General features: G+C 43.1%; 1 protein-coding gene across 2 annotated transcripts in view; it reads right to left on the bottom strand.

Moving 5' to 3' along the window:
* The window catches only part of MAP3K1 (mitogen-activated protein kinase kinase kinase 1), an 86,984-nt gene that overhangs the window by 43,946 nt on the left and 17,994 nt on the right, over nucleotides 1–25,044 (bottom strand). The window lies entirely within an intron of this gene.

Genomic DNA, 25,044 nt, shown 5'->3' with positions numbered 1-25,044 from the left:
CGTTGACATATAAACTTCAGTTTATACATGAACACACACCACTTAATGGTAAAAGCACAAGTGGCATTCTTGTTGCTGAGATTTTTAAGTGGGTAGGGACTTAGTGGCTGGAGACATCAATAGGTATTGCAATATATATTAAAGTGTTGCAGTGTTCCCTGCCCACCTAAAACGTTCCAGGTATGATTGTGTATTTGCTTATGCCTTCTGTTATATTCTCCCCCAACCCTGTGTGCCTTTTAATATATATATATATATATATATATATATTAACACTATATTATTTTAAGCTGACTGGCTGAGAGAGCCCAAAGCAGAGGAAAGCACTGAAAAGGGTCAAGGGATGGCTCTCACAGGGAGACAAGTTGACTGCCAGAGTCCAGAGGGAAGCATGGAAGGGAAAGGTGATGGGCAGAAGAGAAACAGGAAAAAAAGGGAAAACAAAGTAGGTGACCTCTCGAAAAAAATGTTGTGGGAACAGGAGCAAGTGCAAGCCGGACAGCACCTACTCTTATGTTCCTTTCAGCTCCCCACACTGCTAGGGCAAGCAAGAGGTGTTTTTTTTCCTAAGCTTGCCCCTCACTTTTCACATAGGGAAAAGAGAGAGGCCATCTCCTGTATGTAACAAATGAGGAGAGGTAGGGTGGCAGAGACGGGATGCAATCCTGGAATCACCACCCACTTTTGGCTCCTGCACCTACTTCTGGATGCAGCTCCTAGATGATTTTTCACATGGGTCAGTGACCCTTCATAGGAAGAGTGTTCTCCACCCTATCTTAGAGAAAACAGTATGAAATCCTATCTATATCCAGATACACACATTACACACCCCTTTTGAGGAAACTTTTACCTAAAGCCAAGATGAGTAAGCAACTTAGAGACCACACAAAACAAATCCTTCTGTGTGGCTGTACCATGTATTTTATGGATCTATAGGGGAAAAAAATGCTTCACCATAAGATCTTATCTAATGTAAGAACTGTGTGTAAGTTTAAAAGAATAGTACTGTTTTACTCATTATGCACCAGGTAAAAATAATTGTTCAGAACTAGTTTGATACTGTCTGCCCTTTGCTAAGAACTGCAGAAGTAGTTACAAGAGCTAAGCTTTTAGTTTCTAGTAAATAGATGGATTAATTCCATAAAGGAAGTCACAGACCTGAACTTATAAGATCTGAACAGGGTGGTTTATAACAGATGCTATTGGAGGCCACTAATTCATAGGGTCACCGTAAGTCAGAATCAACTTGAAGACACACAACAACAAATAGAAATGTGCTTTGCTCACATCGCTTTATAACTTTATAATTAGATATTCTGTTTCCTGACTCCTAACTAAGCAGAGCAGAGGGAGCTATCTACATGTGTAAACAACATGAGTTTGGCAGCAGAGGTATAGAAAGAGACAAAAGCAAAGAGTTGAGTGACCTGGAGTAACCCCAGCAGGCTGTATGTTCTGAGTGACCATGTGCTCTGAAGGGCTCCATAGCAGCTTGATTGGAAGGGGCATGGCCTGTTAGCTGCTGAGTGCAACTAGCAGCAGCTGTATGTATGGGAGATTCATTCTGTTTCCTAACTCCTAACTGAGCAGAGCAGAGCAGAGGGAAGTGTCTCAGCTGGTCCAGAGGATATACAAGCAAGCCAGCTCTCAGAAAGTGAGTGAGCAGGGAGAGTTAACAGAAGTTTGGCAGTGGAATTCAACAGGGGAGGTCCCTAACAAAAACACATTTCTTGTAGTGAGCACCACATAGCAGTGGGACTTAGTAAGCCAGCTAAACACACTTACCACAATACAGACACTCAGCTAAAATATTCTTAATCTAAATTCAACTGGGTGTTCAAACATTACCGTTTGAGGCTGATGGACCACCTGGAAGGCATAGAGACAGGCAGTTGTAAGAGTGTTCCTTAGACCTTGAGGATTGTGACAACTATCAGCCAGTTTCAGTATCCCCTTCATGGGCAAGGGGCTTGAATGGGCAGTTACCTGGACTTTTTGTGTGTGATGATACTCACTGGTACAGAGCACCAGCACTTCTTTTCTAGCTACCCGTGACAACCATTGCCAGGCCCTCCCTTAGCATGTGCAGGGCCCAGGGCAAAAGCATAGTTGCCCCCCCATTTGCTCCAGGTCACCGTCTTGGTCTTGGCCGAGTCGCCGTAGGTACGCAGGCACCAGTCCCAGAACTGCCGGCCCAGCTCACTGTCCCCGGGGCGGCTACCGCTCGCTGACCGCAGCAGGAGCAGAGGTGGCGGCTTCGGCATGGCAGGCAGGCAGGTGAGTGAGCTCCTGTCCCGGGTGGAAAGAGAGCAAGCGAGCGCTGCGCCCTGCCTGGCGTGGCAAAGGCGAGCAGCCAGGGAGGGAGGAGCCAGCTGGTGAGCAGATCGCCAAGCGCAGGGCCCCTCCAAAACGCGGGGCCCGGGGCAACTGCCCCGCTTCCCGGTGCCTAGGGACGGCTCTGACCATTGCACAGTAGTTTTATCAAGGTAAGAATATAGGCATTTCAGTTGTTCCTTGCTGCCACCTCTCTTGTGGATGGGTTCTTTGTTTTTCATCTGCTGTGCCCATTGGCCTGTGTGTGTTGTTGTTTAACGCCAGATCGGTACACAATGATTTGATTGTGGATGAAGGTGCTGATTTGGTGTGCATTACCGAGACCTGGGTGGGAGAGCTGAGAGGAGTTGATCTGACCCAACTTTGCCCACCTGGATACTCAGTGCAACACCAGCACAGGCTGCAGGGACAGGGCGGAGGAGGTGCTGTGGTCTACAGAACTTCCATCTCTGTCACCAGGAAGCCACTCTGTCTTGGAGCTGGCTGTGAGGGCCAGCACCTGGTGTTGAGCCAAGGAGACAGGAAGCTAGGGTTGCTGCTGATGTACCATCCACCCTGCTGCCCGACAGCTTCTTCGACTGAGCTGGCAGAGACCATCTCAGCTGTGGTATTGGAGGAGCCCAGAACGATAGTCCTGTGTGATTTAAACGTCCATGCTGAGGCTGCCTCTAGTGTTCTGGCTCAGGACTTCATGGCCTCCATGACGACCATGGGGCTGTCTCAAGTTGTCATCGGCCTGACGCATAGGGCAGCGCACATCCTCGACTTGGTTTTTGCTCCAGATGAAGGAAGAGGTGGTCTGGAGATGGGTGGTGGTGGATGTCACCCCACTGTAATGGTCAGACCACTTTCTGGTGAAGTTTAGATTTATGGCTCTGATCCTTCCCTACAGGAGTGATGGACACATTAAGATGGTCCGCCCCCAGAGACTAATGGAATCCACTGGATTCCTAAATGCCCTAGGGGAGTTCCCAGTAGATAGATAAGGTGATGCTGTTGAAGCCCTTGTCACGCTGTGGAACAGAGAGGCGCATTGGGCTCTTGACACTTTTGCTGCTGAGCACCCTCTCTGGCATTATGAAGCCTGGCTTGCACCCTGGTAAGTGAACTAAGGGTGATGAAATAGGCTAGATGACAGCTAGAGCACAAGTGGCAAAAGACGTGCTGTGAGGCTGATCAGCCATGAGTATATCATAATCATGCCTACTGTGCGGCAGTGAGGGCGGCGAAGAAGGCCCACTTCTCTGCCACCATCACATCCTCAAGTAGCCGTCCAGTGGAGCTTTCCCATATTGTCAGGAGTCTGTTGACATTAACACCCCAGGAAAAGGAGTTATAGACCCTTCAGAGGCCCACTGTGAATTGTTTGCAAGACATTTTGAGGGTAAAGTAGCAATCTTGGTGCTTCATCCACATCTACTGTAGTCCCCAGTGAGGTATCCTGTGCAGTATCTGATGCAACTTCTTGGGAATGGTTTCAGTTGATGCAGCCTGATGACGTGGACAAGGTGCTTGCGATGATGCGGCCAGCAGTGTGTCCTCTCGAACCTTGCCCTTCTTGGCTTATTAAAGCTTGCTGAGGGGGGCTTGACCGAGTGGATCCAGGGTGTGGTCAATGCATCGTTGCAGGAGGGAGTGGTTCCAGCCACCCTGAAAGAGGCGGTAATTTGACCGCTCCTGAAAAAGCCCACCCTGGACCCATTGGTTTGCAGCAACTACCACCCGGTTGCAAATACCCCCTTCTTAGGGAAGGTGATTGAGGGGGTTGTGGCGCAGCAATTGCAAGTACTCTTGGATGAAACAGATTATCTTGACCCATCCCAGTCTGGGTTCAGGCCTGGTTATGGGACTGAATCAGCCTTGATCACCCTGATGGATGACCTTTATCAGGAGAAGGACAGGGGGAGTGCAACCCTGTTATTCTTACTTGACCTCTCAGTGGCTTTTGATAACATTAGCCATGGTATCCTTCTGGGCTGAATTGCTGAGATGGGTATTGGAGGCACTGTTTTACAGTGGTTCCAATCCTATCTCCAGAGTCATTTTCAGAGAATAGCATTGGGTAATTGTATTTTTGGCCCCTGGCAGTTGTGCTGTGGGGTGCTGCAGAGTAACATCTTGCCCCCTTGCTGTTTAACATCTAGAAGAAGCCCTTGGAAGTAGTCAACAGGAGATTTGGGGCAAGATGTCAGCAGTATGCTGATGATACCCAGCTCTATTTCTCTGTAACATCTGAATCAGGAGAGGCCATGCAAACCCTGGATGCTGCCTGGACTCTTTGGTGGGCTGGATAAGGGCCAATAAACTGACTCTCAATCCTAGCAAGATGGTGATGCTGCTGGTTGGTGATTCCTGAGTTCAGATAATTGGTCAGTTGCCTGCTTTGGATCGGGTCGTACTCCTCTGAAAGAGCAGGTCCGTAGTTTGGGGGTGCTCCTGGATCCATCTTTGTAGAGGGCCCAGGTGATCTCCATGGCTAGGAGTGCCTTTCACCAGCTTCGGCTAGTAAGACAGCTGTGGCCGTTTCTGGACAGGGACAGCCTGACCACTGTTGTCCATGCACTGGTAACCTCCAGAATGGATTACTGTAATGCACTCTATGTGGGGCTACCCTTAAGATTGGTCTGGAAACTGCAGCTGGTGCAAAATGCGGCAACGAGACTGCTCACTGGAGCAGGTTATCACCAACATGTCACTCCACTATAGAAAGAATTGCACTGGGTACGTATTAGCTACCAGGCCAAGTTCAAGGTTCTAGTTTTGGTGTATAAAGCCCTATACAGCTTGGGACCAGGATACCTGAAAGACCATCTTATCCCTTATATAACCAGTTGATCACTGTGTTCTGCAGGGTGAAGTCCTCCTGCAGATACCATCTTATTAGAAGGTCCATCCTGCACAACATAGGAAACGGACCTTTGGTGTACTGGCACCACCCTTTGGAATCCCCCCCCCAAATATTAGACAGGCACCATCTGTGTTATCTTTTCAGTGCCTACTGAAGACTTTCCTCTTTCAACAAGCCTTTTAAGTAGAGACCTTATCCCAGTCTGCATCTGTGTTGGAATTGCTTTTTAATATGTTTTTTAAAATTTTAAAAAATGGTTTTATAGATGTTTTGTTTTAATGTATTTTTAATGGTTGTTGTGTTTTAATATATTTTGAAGTCTGTTTTTATATGTTTTAAAGTGTTTTTAGTGCTTTTGTTTGTCGCCCTGGGCTCCTACTAGGAGAAAGGGCGTGATATAAATAAAATAAGATAAAATAAAATAAAATATATATCCCACCCTTCCTCCCAGTGGGAGCCCAGGGATGCAAACGAAACACTAAAAGCACTTTAAAACATCCTAAAAACAAAAGACAAAACATATTAAAACAAAACATCATTGAAAGCAATTCCAGGACAGATGCAGACTAGGATAAGGTAGCATTGAGCGATTTATCTCTCAACCCCCTATCATGTGGTCTGCTATAGGGTGCTACAGAATACTATCCTGGTCCCAATACTATTAATATGAAGGCTTTGGTAGTGATCATTAGGGGATTTGGAGCAAGATGTTTGAAGTATGCCCTTGATATCCAGCACTATTTCTCTTTAACATATGAATCAAGAGAGGACATACAAAACCTAAACAGGTTCTTGGACTCTATGGTGGGCTTCTGAGGGCTAACAAACTGAGTCTGAATCATTCCAAGATGGAGGCACTGTGGATAAGAAGTTCCAAAGTCCAGATAATTGGTCGACTGCCTGGTTTGGATGGGGTTGTACACCCCTAAGGAGCAGGTTCCTAGTCTGGGGGTCCTCCTGGATCTATCTCTGTCACTAGAGACCAGGTGACCTCAGTGGCAGGAGGATCTTTTAACAAGTGGTAAGACAGCTATGGTATTTTCTGTACTGGAATAGCTTGACCACTGTCACCTCCCCACTGGTAACCTACAAACTGGATTGCTCTAATGTGCTCTATGTGGCGCTGTCATTGAGGTAATCTCAGAATCTGTAGCTAGTGCAAAATGTAGCAGTCTGACTCCTCACCAGGGCAGAATATTGGCAGAGTATTATGCTGATACTGAAAGAGTTACACTGATTGCCAATTAGCCACTGAGTCAAGTTCAAGGTGCTGGTACTAGTTTATGAAGCATACAGCTTAGGACCAGGATTCCCAAAGGAGTATCTCAAACCTTATATACCCATCCAATCACTACACCATGCAGGAGAAGGCAACCTGCCAGTACCATCTTATCGGTAGGTCCATTCTGCAGGATAACAGACTTGGGCCTTTAATGTGACAGCACCTACCCTTTGGAACTCCCTCCCGTTGCATATTGACAGGTGCTGTCTCTGTTGTCTTTTTTGCACCTGTAAAAGATTTTCCTTTTTCAACAAGCTTTCTAAGCAGATATCTTCATCCCAGTTGGTATCTGTACCGGATATGAAGTTGTCTTATATGCAACCCTTTTAACTGTTCTTAGAAATTCCATTCTTTTATATATAATTATATTCTGAAATCACTTCGAGATGCTTCATAGAAAGAGTTTAATAAATGAAATGAATCATTGTCATTTGAGTACCACAGCAGTACTGCCCTCAACACTCTACAGTGCATTTGCTTCAAGAAATATGGTTCTCTGCAAAGAATGAACAGGACTATTCATGGCTTTTGATACTATTGACCATGGTATATTACTGGACCAACTCTATGGGATAGAAGTTGGAGGCACAGCGTTATAGTGATTCCATTCCTACCTGCAGGGTTAGTTCCAGAAGGTGGCATTGGAGAACTTCTACTCTGCCCCATGGCAATCAAGGTTTGAGGTATCACAAGGTTCCATTCTGTCCCCAACGCTGTTTAACATCTATATGAAGCTGCTGGGAGGGAGGTCACTCAGGCCTATTTATCCCAGTCAGATCATGTTGTTCAGGGGCTGCTATACTGGGCTAGATTAGGGCACTATACTGAAGCTGAATCCTGACAAGATGAAGGCTCTGTGGGTTGGTGATTCCCAGGTCTGGGAATTAGGCAGACAACATGGGACTGGCATACGCAGCCTGAGAGTACTCCTAAATTCAACCATTGTCACTAGAGGGTCACGTAGCTTTTGTGGCTCAGAGTGCTTCTGACCAGCTTCAGCTAACCTCCAGCTACACCAGTTCCTGGACAGGGCCAACCTGGCCACAGCAGTCCAGGTCCTAGTAACCTGAACGTTTGGGATTACATTATTAAAAGGTGCTCTACGTGGGATAACCCTTGCAGAGGTCACAGAAGCAACAACTAGTGCAGAATGCAGCAGCTTGATTGCTGTTCAGAGCACCATATAAGGAACATAAAACACCAAACCTAAAGGAACGCCACAGGCTGTCAATATGTTTCTGGTTTCATTTCAAGGTGTTAACGATGACATTTAAAGCCCTAAACATTTTGTGACCTTAATACTTAAAGGAGTGTTTGTCTATATGTATCCTGCCCAAGCTTTAACATCCACTGTTGGGGACTGTACATTATGTGGAAATGCAAGAAAAAACTTTTTCCACCACAGCACCCAGTTATGGAACAGCTCCTGTTGGCTACATTTTGTAACCAAGTTAAGACCTAGCTGTTTACTCAAGCATTTAAATCTGGTTTGCAGCTCAGTGTTGGATCTGCCTGTGTGGGTTATTTCACCTTTGTTGTTATGTGCACTTCTTTTTTTTTTTAATAATTTTTTTAATTCAAATTTTCATAAAACAAACAAAACAAAATCAAAAACATAACACAATAAAAAAAATTTGACTTCCGACTTGTCACAGATCAGCTATAAATATATAATATATATCAAACCTGTCCCTTAATACATACAAAATCACTTTTCTCCATAGTCTATCTTAATTAATCGTCAAATCCCATTATCATCATTTCATTTTTATCTTTCAACAAAAAGTCTAAGAGAGGCTTCCATTCCTTAAGAAATGTATCTGTCGATTTTTCTCTAAGTAAACATGTCAATTTATCCATCTCTACTAAGTCCATTAATTTCAATAGCCATTCTTCCGTTGTTGGTGTTGATTCCATTTTCCACTTTTGTGCATATAATAATCTTGCTGCCGTAATCATATATAATATTATTCTTCCATATTTCTTTTCTATTTGTTTATCCATAAAACCCAATAAAAAAAATTCTGGTTTTGACTGTATATTTATTTTTAGAATTTTTTGCATCATCCTACCTATCTGTGCCCAAAATAATTTTGCCTGTTTACACAACCACCACATATGATAAAATGATCCTTCCTGTTGTTTACATTTCCAACAAACATTAGAAACATTACTATACATTTTTGACAACTTTTCTGGAGTCATGTACCAACGATACATCATTTTATAGAAATTTTCTTTAAGATTATAGCATAATGTAAATCTCAAGCCTTTTTTCCACATATTTTCCCATTGATCCATTTGTATATTATAACCAAAGTTTTTTGCCCACTTTACCATACACTCTTTTACTTGTTCTTCTTCCATATTATGTGCACTTCTAAGGCCACAGAAAAAATATGCAGACTACTAAAGCCCTTAAACCACCCTTAAACCACCTTGCAAAGTTGTTAATCTAAAAGCAAGTAATTGTAATAGTGGTACCAGGGCTGTGGAGTCGGAGTCGTGGAGTCGGAGTCAGTAGAAATGTACCAACTCCGACTTCAAAATAAATTTTGATTGACAAATTTTTTAAAATATAAATTCAAAATGTCAAAGAAGCTTCCCATGAAGTCAGCTGTAGTTGAGCATTTCACCATAACTCAAGATGGAAAACATTTTGTGTGTCAGTGTAGGACACAGGACCCAGATGAAGACAAATGCTGTGATGCCAAGATCAGCGCATATTCAGGCAGCGATAAAAATGCCCCTATTTATTTATTTATTTATTTATTTATTCTATTTCTATGCCGCCGTTTGGCCAAAAGGCCCTCAAGGCGGCTCACAAGGTTGTGGCTCTGCAGGACACTACGGCTACTTGTTTCCCTGGCACTCCTCCAAAAAGCTCCTTAGAAGTGGTGCAAGTTAATTCCCTCCCACTGGAAGGGCAAAACAACAACAAAACAAAAGAGAATAAACTACCAATCCCACCACTTTCTGCCCTGCTTGCCCCAGATCTCTGCCCCCATCCCTTCTCCTCCAAGAAAGTGCTCTATGCTTTGCAATCCCCACTCCCTTTTTCTTATATACGCCACAAAATTTCACAGCTGGAGCTTAAGCAAATTGCTTATTAGAACTACAAAGGATTTATAGTTTTAAAGTAGTAGTGGTGAGCCTTCTCCTTGATATGCTGGTTATGTGTGTGCAGAAAGTAGGAAAAATCTGCAGAACTTGGATTCTAAACCAGACTCGCTTGATTCTATCAGGGTGGCTCAACCCAGTTTGGATCATGAGTCTACTTGTAGTTAGAATCTGCAGATCTCATGCTGAGGTGGTCTGAGAACTCCAATGCTACCTCTACCTATTTTTTTTTAATGGTTTCCTTTTAGAAAGCTCCAGCATGCAGCCTTTCAGCCAGTCACAGCCTACAGCAGCCAGCACAGGGGGCTTCTTGCCACCATGCACGTTGACCAGAACAGAGGGGTCCCCTTGTGAGAGATGGGACTCGAAGACTTTCAGGCACTCTGAGGGAATTGTATGGGGAAAAAACTGGGGGAAGTCAGTTTTTTTCTCTACAATTGCCCCTGAGAGCTTCCAATTTAAAAAGACATTTACAGCACTTTCCAGGGCTGTGGAGTTGGAAGCAATTTTGGGTGGAGACGGAGTTGCACAGCAGAAAAGTAGAGGAGGCGGAGTCGAAGGTTTAGCGTACCAACTCCACAGCCCTGATTATAACAGAGATCTTTCACACATGCCTGGAACTCCAAAGTTATACTTCCCATAGCAAGAGTTCAGTCAATCTGCATAATTATATTTTCTGATAATGCATGTGTCATGGAGGAATTACAGCTAACAAAGCATTCAGTAATACAAGTCCCATTATGGCAGCTGTGGGAACTTCCTGGTTTGAGAATACATATAAATATCACTATTGCAAATAGCACAGCAAGAATTCCACATATCTCAGTTCTTCGGTTTAACCAGAACTAATAAAGGATTCCAGTATTTTAGTGACTGGCCAGTATCAAGGAAGCAACTTCCATGAACCCAAGGGCACTTTTAGACTTATTTTTCCTCAAACACCACTCCCACATGCCACATTGCAATCTGATGCGACTTTCAAAAGGGGCTTCAAAAGTGCTATGGCATGGAAGCTAGTTGACAAAGTGGGGCAGGGAATAAAATAATTCCAGTGCACAAGAGCAAGTCCTGGCTGCTATTTTCAAATGCAATAACACCGCATATAAGAAACCAGCCTTCAAAAGCATTAAACAAGGTGTTGTTGCAATGTTTAATCTATAGATAATAGTAGAACAATATTGATGTCACAATTTAATTCTCCCTGCAAATCTGGGTGCAGTTCAAACAAAGCTTTCATCTTCCTAACCTTGTGGTTTCTTCAGCAGCTCACTTTCAGCATCTAAAACATCGAAGTAAAAAAATAACACACTTTGAGACAAAGCATCTACCATTTCAAGAGAGCCGTCTTAAGAGATGCCTGTTGTACAGCTCAGCACTTGGAAATATGATAAATTCTACTTTCATTCTAAACACCTTCCAATGTAGAAATGAGAATCTGTTGTTAAAGTTCAACACTCCTGCAGTGTAGTTTATTGTTCATACTGTGGATCAGAGGCAAGGCTTGGACTGGTTTGGATTCCCAGTCAAATATGCCACACACCTCTCAGATTGTGCTTTTGTTTGCCGCCCTGGACTCCCGCTGGGAGGAAGGGCGGGATATAAATCAAATAATAAATAAATAAATTGCAGCAAAGCTCAGTTTACTTAAATTACTCTCTCAGACCTCCTCCAAGATCAAATCAAGCACTCAACTGCATTCAGAAGCCTCATGCTCCACTGACTTGCATGCAGCCTGTTGCACTCTTAAATGTTTTTTAAAAACATTTTTAAAATGCACATGAAAAAGTCCCCCAAGTTAGAGTAGGTACTCCTGGTTTTGATGCTAACACTTTTTCTACCCCCCCGCCCCGCCCCAAAAAAGCAACACACTTCGATAACATACACATCAGGAATATACTGCAACATTTTGTTGCAAGACCCTATTCCCTGGTTTAATTTCAAGACATTCTGGCACTCCCAATCTGCTTTATGAATGTAGGCCATGTGGGATGAACTCTTATTTCTTTTCAACAGTATCTAAGAAAATTCAGTTGGAAAGAGAAGTCAGGATATATTTCTTTCCTCTTTAACCCAAATTAAGTCCTTCTATTTTTTTTTAAGCAAAGCTATGTACAAAAACCACAGAAGAACAAATTCTCTAAAAGCTTTCTGTTAAGATTAGCTATTTGGGAAATTTAGCATTTTGCCAGATAGTGTTTAATATACTTTTTTTTTTATTCACCCAACCTATATGTTTCCCAGTATTTGTGCACTATAGAGTAGGTCACAAAAAACAGCCAGGTTCCCAGTTTTACATATGTGGTTTTATGCAACTTACATAAAGCACTCAACATATAAAAGTTTGGTCAATAATTTTTAAATTGATGAAGAAATGCTTGCTAATCTAGATTCAGTGTAGTATAATTAATTTTCCAGCATGTTTGTTAATCCACTGCTCTTCTGAGTAAGGCAAACATAAAGATTATCCTATTCTATTCTCACAACTACCCTGTAAATTGGCCAAGACTCTGACAAACACAGTCTCTCTCTCTCTTCACCAAGGGTTATCCAGAAAGCTCCATGGCTGAGCAGGATTTGAATAAAATCTCTCCTGTCCAAGTACAGCACTATTCATATCATCACACAGGCTCTCTAGAAACACTTTGCAGATTTATTTACTTGGATAGAATTTAAATAAATCACACAAGTATAGTCAGTTTTCATACGAAGCTTTTCACCAAACAAGTATTATATATACTTTTGTAGCCCTCTGTGCAATTCAAATTTAAACCAGTAAAACAAAAGGAGCTTGAAACACTTGTTTGATGTACAAGAGCATCTTCCTAACTAACACATGGCTTGGGAATGCTCTTGCGTTCTGTACTTCTGTTCACTGTTCAAGAGAAAAAAGATTTTAAGGATCATAAACCACAACACTTTCAAGAAAAGGACTGCCAGTTATTTACAATATTATGTTACTCGAAAAAATATTATTGGGCATTTCACACTACACAAGTCATAACAACTTCTACTATATAGTGAACTGGCAATCTGCAAAATCACACTTAAAAACCAATCCAAATAAACAAGACAAAACCAAGTCTGATACCTCAATTCGTGCTAACACTAGTGTTGAAGAGATGCTTGCAGGTATGCAAGTGGTCACTTGTGAGTTCAGCCTGTGACAATCCTAAATGATTTTTATCAGTCAAGGGAAGCTAGGTCTCCTGGAAATAATAATGATTTTCTTTTAGAAAAGCAGCATGCTATGCAGCTTGATTTGAAGCTGTTCAGGCCAGCTCAAAATCCTACATTTTGATGCCAGTTACTCTTTTGTCTTCACTTTTGGAGAAAGGTTATGGAACAGATGGCCACTCTAATTTCAGATACCCCAGAAGCTATTGGTTATCTGGAATCCTGCCAGTGTGACTTTTGCCTTTCTTGGCACCACTTATGTTTACAACCTTTTGGTACAGTTTGATAGGATAAATTGTTCACTATTTATCTTTTTTTAATCTTTCAAGGGCCTTTGAAACTCCTTAACACAAAGTGTTGGCAGTTGCCTCTTTTGCACATAACTGACAATGAGATGTCATACAAGCCATATGTGCATTCAATACAACAGCAAATATAAGCATGGTTTACTGGTTGGTGGTTTCATATTTATTCACTAGCTTAGTTTACAATTTCCTGAAGCTGCAAGATAAAAATTGTGATTTAATTGATGGACAAAAGCAAACAGTTCTCTCTCAAAGCTTTCTTAATATTTAGCAGTAGTTTTATAACTACTTTGAAGACAAAAATCTCATGCTGTTTGGGTTCTGTGCATCATATTTGCTAGTATGCACTCAAAGAACACACTTATTTTCATACCTAACTGCTGTAGTTTCTTTGCATAGAAAATTACACCAGGCTATGAAATAGTGAAAACACGAAAGAAAAATCAGACAACTGAGCTGAAGAGATTCCATGGAGTTAGAAAGGAAGCAAAACCACAGCCTATGATTGACCTAAGCATGCACGCGTGCACACACACACACACAGTCTAATGAAGCAGTAGCTACAATGAATGGCTAATGAAATCAGGAGATTTGGAATCAGTTTCCCAAGCTAGTTCCTGCCAGATTTAAGACCATATCCTGAATAAAAATTCAACCCAAGGTGAAAATACCACTGACATGCAGTCAGTGGTGAGATCCAACATTCTCCCTCGTTCACAACCAGGCAATGGTTCTGCTTACACAGGGAAGGGGGGGGGAATCCCTTCTGATACCAGTCCCTTATGCCTTGTGAGTATTTTCAGCGGACATGAGGGTCCAGCCATTGGAAGGGAGAAAATACAGTCACACACATTTTTAAAAAAGTGTTCTTGTATACTACTTTTCATTGTAAAAAATGACTTCAAGCATTGTAACTACTACAAGTTGTGGCACACTCAAAGAAAGCATTGTAGTCCACCTTCCCTCCCTTCGGGATGACAAACAAGAAGCATTTTCATTTTAAATCATGGGCTAATCGTTCTTAGAAATAGATAATATGTTATAGACCTACTCATTATTCAGAAACAAACATCTATGTATTAAAGGGGATTTATCAATGAACCAACATTTATCAATGCAACTACTTAAAGCAGCTAAAAGTTCGATTCTGAACAATTTTCCATGATTGACCAACGTCAACAAGGCCAATCTGTGATATTATAAAAATCAAACAAACAAAACCCTGAAAATATATGGGAAAGAAGACTCAGAGCCAAGTGGGGAGACTTGAGCAGGCCCCAATTAGTGTAGTGACGGGTTGAGGGAGATATGGCGTTGTGAGAAGGACTTGCCAGGTAAGGGGAACACGGCCCTGCCAGTTAATGACTGTGCCTTCTTCCGATCCTCCCCACACCCGCAAATTTGTTAGCTGCCCTATCAGCTAGCTCTCAGACCTCCAGATGCTGCTCCTAAATGACAGGTCGGTGCATAATAAGATCTCCTTCATTCATGATTTAATTGTGGATGAGGCAGCCAATCTGGCATGTATAATTGAGACTTGGGTGGGTGAGCAAGGAAGAGTCAGTCTCTTCCAGCTATGTCCACCAGGGTACCTGGTTCAGCATCAGGGTAGACCTGAGGGTCTGGGAGGGGGGGTTGCTGTGGTCTATAGGAGCTCCATCTCCCTCTGCAAGCACCCTGTCCATGTGTTTGCACCTTGCGTTGGGTGAGCGGGACAGACTAGGGATTCTGTTGGTGTACCGCCCACCCTGCTCCTCAACAGACTCCCTAGCTGAGTTGATGGAGGTGGTCTCAGGTGTAGACTGTTGGTTCTGGGGGATGTCAGCATCCATGCCGAGGCCACCTTATCCGGGGCAGCTCAGGATTTCATGGTTTCCATGACAACCATGGGACTGTCCCAATATGCCATTGGCCCAACACATGTAGCAGGGCATACTCTAGACTTGGTTTTTGCAACTGGACATGGAGATGGGTGATCTGAATGTGGGGGGCCTTACATCAGTCCCTCTGTCATGGACAGATCACTGCTTGCTGAAGTTTAGACTTACAGTGGCCTTTCCCCTCTGCAAGGGTGGGGGACTGTGATGTTCCTGATTTGTAATGTAAATATGTTAAGTGCTGGTATAATATAAGACATATGGTAAGTGGAGTGAGAGAGGAGGGGGAGTACATGGGCTGTAGAATGATGGATGATTGGCTGAGCGTTTGAATGGCTGGGAGTATAAATGGAAGGATGACAGTTGAATGGGGGTGGTTGTTGTTGGTGGAGAGGTTGGTGTGGAGAGTATAAGGTGGCTGTTGAGAGAGTGAAATAGGAGTTCTGAGGCAATTATTAGCAAGTAAAGTACATAAGAAAACATATGAAACCATAAGCTTGTCAACAAATTAATTAAGTAATCTTGTTATTTTTAGTGTTCAATAAATATTTCTTGGTTTACAAAAAGCCTGATTCCTTCAGCTGAGAAACACAAACCAGGGGGGATGGCAGAGTAACCAAGGCTGAACAGTTGTATCAAATGGTGGCAGCGGCAGAGGAAAAGATATTGTATCCGGTACCACAGAGAAACCCAGGGCTGTACGCTTCAGTGCAAGAGGCTGCCGGGGGGGTTGGGAATTACCTATACCCATAGACACAAGGTATCGAGATAGCCTGGCAGAGACTAAGGCACAGTCTAAAGGTTATAAGAGATACAGAGTGTTGGGTAGTAAGGCCTAGCAGGGGGATCTTCTGAGATCTGTGCTAGTGCGGTGAAAGGTAAAAATAAACCTGACGATCCTGTCTGCTGGTAGTCACAAGTGACATCGTCACAGGTGGTGCCAGGAAAGGACGTCACAGGGACCTATTAAGTCGGTCCGCCCCCAGAGACTAATGGATCCGGATGGTTTCCAAAGGGCTCTGGGGAGTATTCCAGCTGATAGGGCTGGCGCTCCTGTCAAAACCCTAGTTGAATTGTGGAATACAAAAATGGCCCAGGCAGTTAACATGATTGCTCCTGATCGCCCTCTGCTGTGTAGAGCACATACATGGTATACCCCAGAGCTAAGAGTGATGAAACAATACAGGAGACGGCTGGAGTGCAGATGGAGACGAACTCCTGGTAGATGCAATTACACATTGTAAGTGCCTATGGTAAGCTTTTAGGGGTAGTGAGGGCACCAAAAAAACAATATTTTGCTGCCACTATCAAATCATCAATCTGCCACCCAGCGGAGCTCTTCAGAATTGTCCGGGGGCTATTACACGCTGGCCCCAAGGACATGGTAGAACCATCTGAGGCCCGCTGTAATGAATTTGCTAGGCACTTCCAGGATAAAATCTTTAGCATCCGCTAGGACTTAGACTCCAGTGTTATAGCAGATGAATCAGGCGGGGAATCCTTTGGCTGACGAGGTGCGCCTGGCGCCAACACCATCCTTTTGGTGCCAGGTCAAGACTTTCCTCTTCTCCTAGGCATTTTAGCATGTGTTTTTAAATTGCTTTTTAAAGTATGTGTTTTTAAATTTGTACATTTGTTTTTAACGTTGTTAATTGTAGTAAACCACCCAGAGAGCTTTGGCTATGGGGCGGTATACAAATGCAATCAATCAATCAATAAATAAGTTTTAACACAAAACACAAAAGGACACTCAGACCTCTGTGCAAACAGTATTTTTAAATGTGCTTCATAGTTTAGTATAAGCACGCTTTACAGCTCATATCCTTTAAATCAACATAAGATTAGAATTTCAGATACATATTAACATTTGCATTTCTTCCTCACATATACTGAAGCATTTCTACATGTAAAGATGCAGAAATTCTCATTTCCAAGCAGTCCACCAATACAAAAGGAGATACAAAAGTCACATTATGTGGTGGTACTCATTCACATGAATGTGTCTTCCCCATATACAATATGATATGGCTATATGGATAATCCTCCACACCAAGTTCTACTTTTTAGGAGACAGATCTTGTCCAAGAAATTATCTGAGGACAACCAAGGTAAGTCTGTGAAAAACCTTATCTCAATGTAACTAGTAGAAAGAGGAAAGATTTCTAGGTTGTTGCATATATCTGAGTTAAGATACACATCTAGGTTTCCTATTCATGCACAATGGGACACTTCTAACAATTCTATTGCACCTAACAGCAACTAAATCATCAACATATTTTGAGCAATTCAAAGTGCTGGTAGATTTCTCCATCACAGTCCCCCTAAGTTCTGCACACCAGAAATGTTGCATATATAAATTAAATCTGAAGGTAGCAAGATGCACACTTCCACACATACCAATCGCTCACATTTTCAAACGGTATCACAATCCTACTTTATGGTTTGTGATATGGAAGACCAGGAAGAGATATGAATAGTAACAAAGAACCTAATAAGCTATCTATGCGGTATGTATGGATACATGATGAACAACAGGAGTTACATGTGGTATCAAATTCCATGAGAAATTCAGCATCCATGAAAGCCTTTCAGCCATTACTATAACACAGGAGCGGAAAGCATATATGAAGCAAGAAGGCAGCACCTATTTGACAGAAATAGGAAAACAAGCAACCCAAGATCAGTTGACTTATTTCAGTGCAGTAGCTTCATTGTGAAATGAAACAGATTCATCTATAATTTACTACAAATATTTATAATCTGCTGTTTGCATTCTGCTACAGGAAAAACTGATTTAATAACACAAGAACTAAAGGGTTCTTGTATATGAATTTTGAACAATTCTAAAAATAAAAAATGCAGACACAGCATGCAATTTATATAACACATGGAAGATCTGCCAACAGTAGTTAAAATCAAGCTATAGACTAGGCATTCTTCTGGAAGGTACTTAAATATTTTTTTATAATTGTGTACTAATGTCACAATAAAAGTACTTCTAATTTCTGAAATGTCTGTTCTACAGATTTTTTTTTACATTAAGGAACAATAATTAAGTCTTTAAATATCAGTCTTGTGCCAAAGAACAAACAGCAGAAAAAGTAAAAAGGATGGGGAGTGAAAATAGAAGTGAAAGCACAGTTGTTCATACATTATTCTCTCAGGCTCAAAATTTCATCATTCAATATTTCTAATTCTACAGGATCTATATGCATAGTAATGGGTTTTTTACAGCCTGAAGCAGATTTTGGGAAAGTGAGTTTCCCTGCAGGAGTGTGCTCATATGAATAACGATAAGCTCTTTTAGAACCATTTTCATTTGCTAAATACTTCATGCAACACTCTACACAGCTTCCCTGATCAAAGTACCAGTTCCACACATAGCTGCAGTCAGTAAACACACATAAGTTTGTATGTATATGTTTAGACTGATAGTGGATAACATGGAGCTTGGTCCTCACCTGGCGATAACAAAGCATAAGCAGGAGAAGGTGGTGCCTAAACTATTTGGCCTAAGCAATTTATAAGCTATAGCCAGCACCTTAAATGTGCACAGAATAGTGACCAGTTATTACCACCACTATGATGCAATGTTTCATTAGATGAAGATGCAGCATCAGCATGGGTACATGGCAGAGTAAGGGGCTGTCAAATGATAATATCACCATGATTTTCAGTAATGCTGTTCAATTCTGAGAATGAGAATTATCTGTTGCAATTGATTAGCTTATTTACCAGTCCCATTTTATTACCCCAACTAATACCGTATATTCCGGCGTATAAGACGACTTTTTAACCCTGGAAAATCTTCTCCAAAGTCGGGTGTTGTCTTATACGCCGGGTGTCGTCTTATTAGGGTTGCCATATTGCCCGGATAGCCGGGTTTTACCCGGATTCTAAGCATGCCACCCGGCGCCCGGCTAGCCCGTTAGGTGGCCTGGATTCTCAGCTTTCATTTAAAAAAAAATTAAGTTTCTAGGTGGTGCGGTTCTCGTGATATATATAAAAACGTCAGGCACCCCCCCCCCGGTTAAATCTTTTTTTAAACTACTGTATAGCACTTCATAGCTTTAACCCCGCCCGTTCAGGATTTCAGCCAATCAGTGAAGTGTTTGTTTGGTGGCAGTGTCTGCAAAACTTCATTGCGAGGCCAGAAAATGGTGGTTTCCCCTCCTGTTTATCTGAAAATCTCATAAATTGGGTAGGTATATACATTTCAGTTTTTCCCCCTGTTGTGTGTAGGAGTCAGATCCTGGGCAGTGTTTTGAAAACCTTCCCAATACTTGCTTTTGGGGGTAAAAACAGTGCTAATCCCATATGTCCAGAGTAAATCCTATTGAATTCAGTAGGAATTACTTTTGAGTAGACATGATTATGAATGTGCTGAAAATCAATGGGACTTTGGAGTGAATGTAAAAAAGAATTGTGTTTGTGTTCTCTTTCTGCCCCCCCCCCCCAGTCCTATTTTAAAGCAAGTAGGCAGGGCTTACTTAGGTATTGCAGTTTTTATTCTGTAGGAAACTAATACTGATTTTTAAAAAACTAATACTGATTTTTCTGCAATGACCAATTGGTTTGACAATAAACTATTATATGGGCTGTATGTATTTATACATCTGCAGTGTGTGCGTGTGTGTATGGAGTCTTTCCAACGACCCTGTGAGGTAGGGTTGGAAACCAAGGCAGCTCACAACAAGAAATAAAGCCATTTAAAACCCAATAACCATAAAAACAAGTATAAACAGTTGCAAAACAGTGTAAAGTGTCATGATTCGGAATTTTGGGTTGTGTGAATGAAGTTGCTTATCACTTGAGGTTGCATTTCTGTCCCTGTTTGAGTAAGCCCCATTGAATACGCTGGGACTTGCTTCTGAATAAATAAATTTAGGATTGCACTATAAATGTCTTTACAGTTTGTGTAAATAATAAATATATTTGATAGTTATGCTTATATAAATATTTCTTCATTTATCATATTTTTGGTTTTTGGTTAGGAATCCTGACTGGTTGTGAGATGCTTAGTTTTTTGCCTTATAGGAATCTTGTTGTGGTTGGTATGGTATTACATTTAGGAAAGTGTTACTGCCTTCTGTATTTTTTTTCCTATTTGCATTTCACTTATCTTTAACCTCACTCCGTTACAGCCATAGAAGCAACAGCAGCATATGCAAGATAATTAACTCCCATTAGTGATAAGAACAAGAATTTATAATTATTATTTCAATTAAAACAAGAGGCTTCTCAATACTTTGAAGAGGACCAGATATTTATTTTCTTTCTGAGCCCAGGACTGGGTCTTTCATGATGCCCGGTGTGTGTGGGGGGGGGGAGCAGGAGAGTAGTTGATAAGACAGACATCCTGGCATTGATAATCGAATTAGCAAGGTATGTGTGGGGTTGTTGTACACTTCCAGGCTCAGTTTCATTTTGAGTATGGAGGTGGAACCTGTGTAGATGTGGTTATCAAAGGGAGAAGAAATTTTGAATTAAGCAAAGCTCTGCTTTTATAAAACCTAAGAAACATACAGATACTTTGAATGTCTGAGTACCTGCACCAGTGGAATACTGGAGGAACTTGTAAAACTTGCTGCAACAGTATTTAGAACTGAGCATGTGGTGTGAAAGACTCCTTTTCCTAACATTTTGGCTTGTTTTTCTCTGATTGTGTATTTTTATTGTTTTTACTATATTTGTAAGCTGTGCTGAGCTCTGTTTTTAACAGCAAAAGGGCAGGATATAAATTCTCTTAATCAATCAATAAATACTCCATAGTGTTGGAAACTAGAGTCTAGGCATTTAATGTTGCTTTTAAAAAAAAGATTTCTCACATCTTTCCCCAGTTTTTGGTGGTAATTCCTAGGCACAAAAACAAAACAACTGGACAATCCAAATATTAATATTTATAAGTTTATAAGTGACAGTTTTCCTGCTAAGTACCTGCATGTCATAAGCAGGGGTAGTCTTATATGGCGAGTATATCCCAAACTCTATATTTTAACTGGAAAAGTTGGGGGTCGTCTTATACGCCCAGTTGTCTTATATGCCGGAATATACGGTAGTTGTTTCTGATACGACAGCCTCCTATATTCTTAAAACCCAAATCGGGGATGGAGAACCTATGGCCCTTGAGATGCTGATGAACAACAACACCCACCAATCCTGATCATTAGCCTTGCTGGTCAATTCCAACAATATCTGGAGGGTTATAGGTTCCCATCCCTGCCCTAAATGGTTTGCGGCCTGAATACTTTAAGGATCACTGTTTTCCATATGTTCTTCCCTACCTGCTGTGGTCAGCATCAGCTGAACTGCTCCAAATTCCTCCACTAAAAGTAGTGAAGCAGGTAGCTAGGCCTTTTAGTAGTGGCACCCACCTGGTGAAATGTCCTTGGTTCTTCCAAGTGAGATCTATCACACGCCACCATTGTATTCTTTCAGGAATTTTATTGACTGATTGACATCCCACCCTTCCTCCCAGCAGGAGCCCAGAGAGGCAAACAGAAACGCTAAAAACACTTTAAAACATCATAAAAACAGACCTTAAAATACATTAAAACAAAACAACATTAAAAACATTTTTTTAAAAAAGCTTTAAACACATCTTTAAAAAAGGGTTAAAAACATATTATTAAAAAAACACGTATTAACAAGCAATTCTAACACAGATGCAGACTGGGATAGGTCTCAACTTAAAAGGCTTGTTGAAAGAGGAAAGTCTTCAAAAGGCACCGAAAAGATAGCAGAGATGGCACCTGACTAATATTCAAAGGGAGGGAATTCCACAGGGTAGGAGCCGCCACACTAAAGATCCATTTCCTATATTGTGCAGAACAAACCTCCTGATAAGATGGTATCTGCAGGAGGTCCTCACCTGCACGGCACAGTGATTGGCTGGGTATATAAGGCGTAAGACGGTTTTTCAGGTATCCTGGTCTGGAGTTCTATAGGGCTTTGTACACCAAAACTAGAACCCTGAACTTGGCCAGGTAGCAAATGGGCAGCCAGCGCAATTCTTTCAGCAGCGGAGTGACATGTTGGCGATACCCTGCCCCAGTGAGCAGTCTTGCCACCGCATTTTGCACCAGCTGCAGCTTCCGGACCAACCTCAAGGGTAACCCCACATTGAGCGCATTACAGTAATCCAGCCTGGAGATTACCAGTGCATGGACAACGGTGGTCAGGCTATCCCGGTCCAGAAACAGCAGCAGCTGTCTTACCAGCCAAAGCTGGTAAAAGGCACTCCTAGCCACGGAGGTCACCTGGGCCTCTAGCAACAAAGATGGATCCAGGAGCACCCCCAGACTACAGACCTGCTCTTTCAGAGTGAGTACGACCCCATCCGAAGCAGGCAACCAACCAATTATCCAAACTCGGGAACCACCAACCCACAGTGCCTCCATCTTGCTAGGATTCAGACTCAGCTGGAACCACCCCCTCCTGCCATGATGCATTCACCACACCCTGGATCCACTTGGTCAAACCCCTCGGCAAGCTTTAATAAGCCAAGAAGAGCAAGGGTGAAGAGGACATGTTGCTGGCCGCATCATCACAAGCACCTTATCTACATCATCAGGCCGCATCAACTGAAATCGTTCCCAAGAACTTGTGGCAGGCGTTGCACTGGACACCTCATTGGGGACTACAGTAGATGAGGACATCAAGACTGCTACGGAGATGAGCAACTTTACCCTCAAAGTGCCTTGCAAACAATTCACAGTGGGCCTCCGAAGGGTCTAAAACTCCATTTCCTGCAGTTGATGTCAACAGACCCCTGACAATACGGAAAAGCTCCACCAGACGGCTACTTGAGGATGCAATGAAGGCAGAGAAGTGGGCCTTCTTCGCCACCCTCATCGCCACACAGTAGGCATGGTTATGATATTTTACTTGTGCCCGATCAGCCTCACAGCACGTCTTTTGCCACTTGCGCTTTAGCCATCTTCCAGCCTGTTTCATTGCCCTTAGCTTACTGGTGTACTAAGGTGTAAGTCAGTCTCCACTGTGCTGAAGAGGACACTCGGGGGAAAACCATGTCAAGAGCCTGACGTGCCTCGCTGTTCCACAGCGTGACAAGGACTTCAACAGAGTCACCTGCTCTATCTACTGGGAACTCCCCCAGGGCATTCAGGAATCCTATGGATTCCATTAGGCTCCGGGGGCAGACCATCTTAATCTGTCCTCCACCCCTGCAGGGAAGGATAGGAGCCATAAGTCTGAACTTCACCAGGAAGTGATCTGACCATGACAGTGGGGTGACATCCATGCCCCCTATCTCCAGACCATCCCTTCCTCCATCTGGAGCAACAACCAAGTCGAGGGTGTACCCTGCCCTATGTGTTGGGCCAGTAACAACTTGAGACAACCCCATGGTCATCATGGAGGCCATGAAGTCCTGAGCCGGAACACTAGAGGCAGCCTCTGCATGGACATTGAAATCACCCAGCACAATCGTTCTGGGCTTCTCCAACACCTCAGCCGAGACAGCCTCCACCAGCTCAGTCAGAGAAGCTGCTGGGCAGCAGGGTGGATGATACACCAGCAGCAACCCTAGTTTCCTGTCTCCTCAGCCTGATACCAGGTGCAGGCCCTCACAGCCAGCTCCAAGACAGAGTGGTTTCCTGGTGATAGAGATGGAAGTTCTGTAGACCACAGCACCTCCTCCGCCCTGTCCCTGCAGCCTGTGCTGGTGTTGCACTGAGTATCCAGGTGGGCAAAGTTGGGTCAGATCAACTCCTCTCAGCTCACCCACCCAAGTCTCGGTAATACACACCAAATCAGCACCTTCATCCACAATCAAATCATTGTGTACCGATCTGGCGTTAAACAACAACACACACAGGCCAATGGGCACAGCAGATGAAAAACGAAGAACCCATCCACAAGAGAGGTGGCAGTAAGGAACAAGGCGCAGATATGGTAATTCACCACCTCCCATGGCTACATTTCCCTCTGCCAGTAATCACTGAAATTGGGGTGGCATCACTCATGTTGCTCCGTACTAAGACTCCTCCTAAACACCTGATATGGACCCAACGCAAGCCCACCAACAAAGCCTGCTGGAGCCAATTATCCCAGTAGACCTCTGCGAGAATTGGGAACAGCCATACCCATTCAAACTTTTTCACACAGGGCCCATCTACTCCCCCTCCTGTCTCACACCCAGGGAGGGCCAGCCTTCTGCCAATTACAGACTCTCACTCTGAAGGCATCTGGCGACTTTCTCCTATCATTCAGTTCACTGCACAGGCCCACACTGTGCAGGAACTACACATTCACCACACACCCTCCACACCACCAATCTCCTCTAGATTGGTTTAAAAGAAAACAAATTAAAAAGAAAAAGAAAAAAGAAAAGGTAACAGAAGGGGAGTAGCACCCTCGCTCTCAGGACTCCCTAAGGGGCTCCCCAACGGGCAATTGCCTTTGGCGTCACCCCTTTGGTTGCAACCCTGCCGGCGACAGACCCACCGCCCAAGGGCAGCTGGGATTTTATGCCTCCTGCCCCAGGCAGCAGCTGATGCAAGAGGCTACAAGATTAACTGCAGCCTCTCTCTGGAGCCAGGGTCAGGCAGGGGTCCAAGTCCTTGCAGCACTTACTAAGGACTTCAGCTGTCTCAAGGGACAGCAACCCAAAGGAGCGAGCAGCAAACACCCAGATGCTCAGATACTCACTCCCAGGGCAAGTCTTCTTCAGTCCCCTAGTTACTAAAATTCAGCTATCTAAGAATGCTTTCAGCTGAACGTTTTTAGTTTGATGTGTGTTTAATGCTGTTAAGAACTTAAGAGCTGCCTGCTGGATCAGGCCAATGGTCATTCTAATCCATCATCTTGTTCTCACAGAGGCCAATCAGTACCTACAGCACACAATCAGCACCTGAACACAACAGCACACTCCCTTCCTGCAGTTTCCAGAAACTGGTATTCAGAACCATAGCACCTCCGACTGTGGAGGCACAGCATAGTCATCATGGCTAGTAACCACTGAATGCCTTATCCCTCCATGAATTTGTCTAACCCTCTTTTAAAGCTATCCAGGTTGGTGGCCATCCCTGCCTCTTGTGGGAGCAAATTCCATAGTTTAACTATGCACTGTGAGAAGTACTT

The sequence above is a fragment of the Rhineura floridana genome, chromosome 1 (assembly GCF_030035675.1).
Source record: "Rhineura floridana isolate rRhiFlo1 chromosome 1, rRhiFlo1.hap2, whole genome shotgun sequence".
Classification (NCBI taxonomy): Eukaryota; Metazoa; Chordata; class Lepidosauria; order Squamata; family Rhineuridae; genus Rhineura; species Rhineura floridana.
Note: the sequence above shows the minus strand (reverse complement) of the source record. Positions and strands in the feature narration are given on the sequence as shown.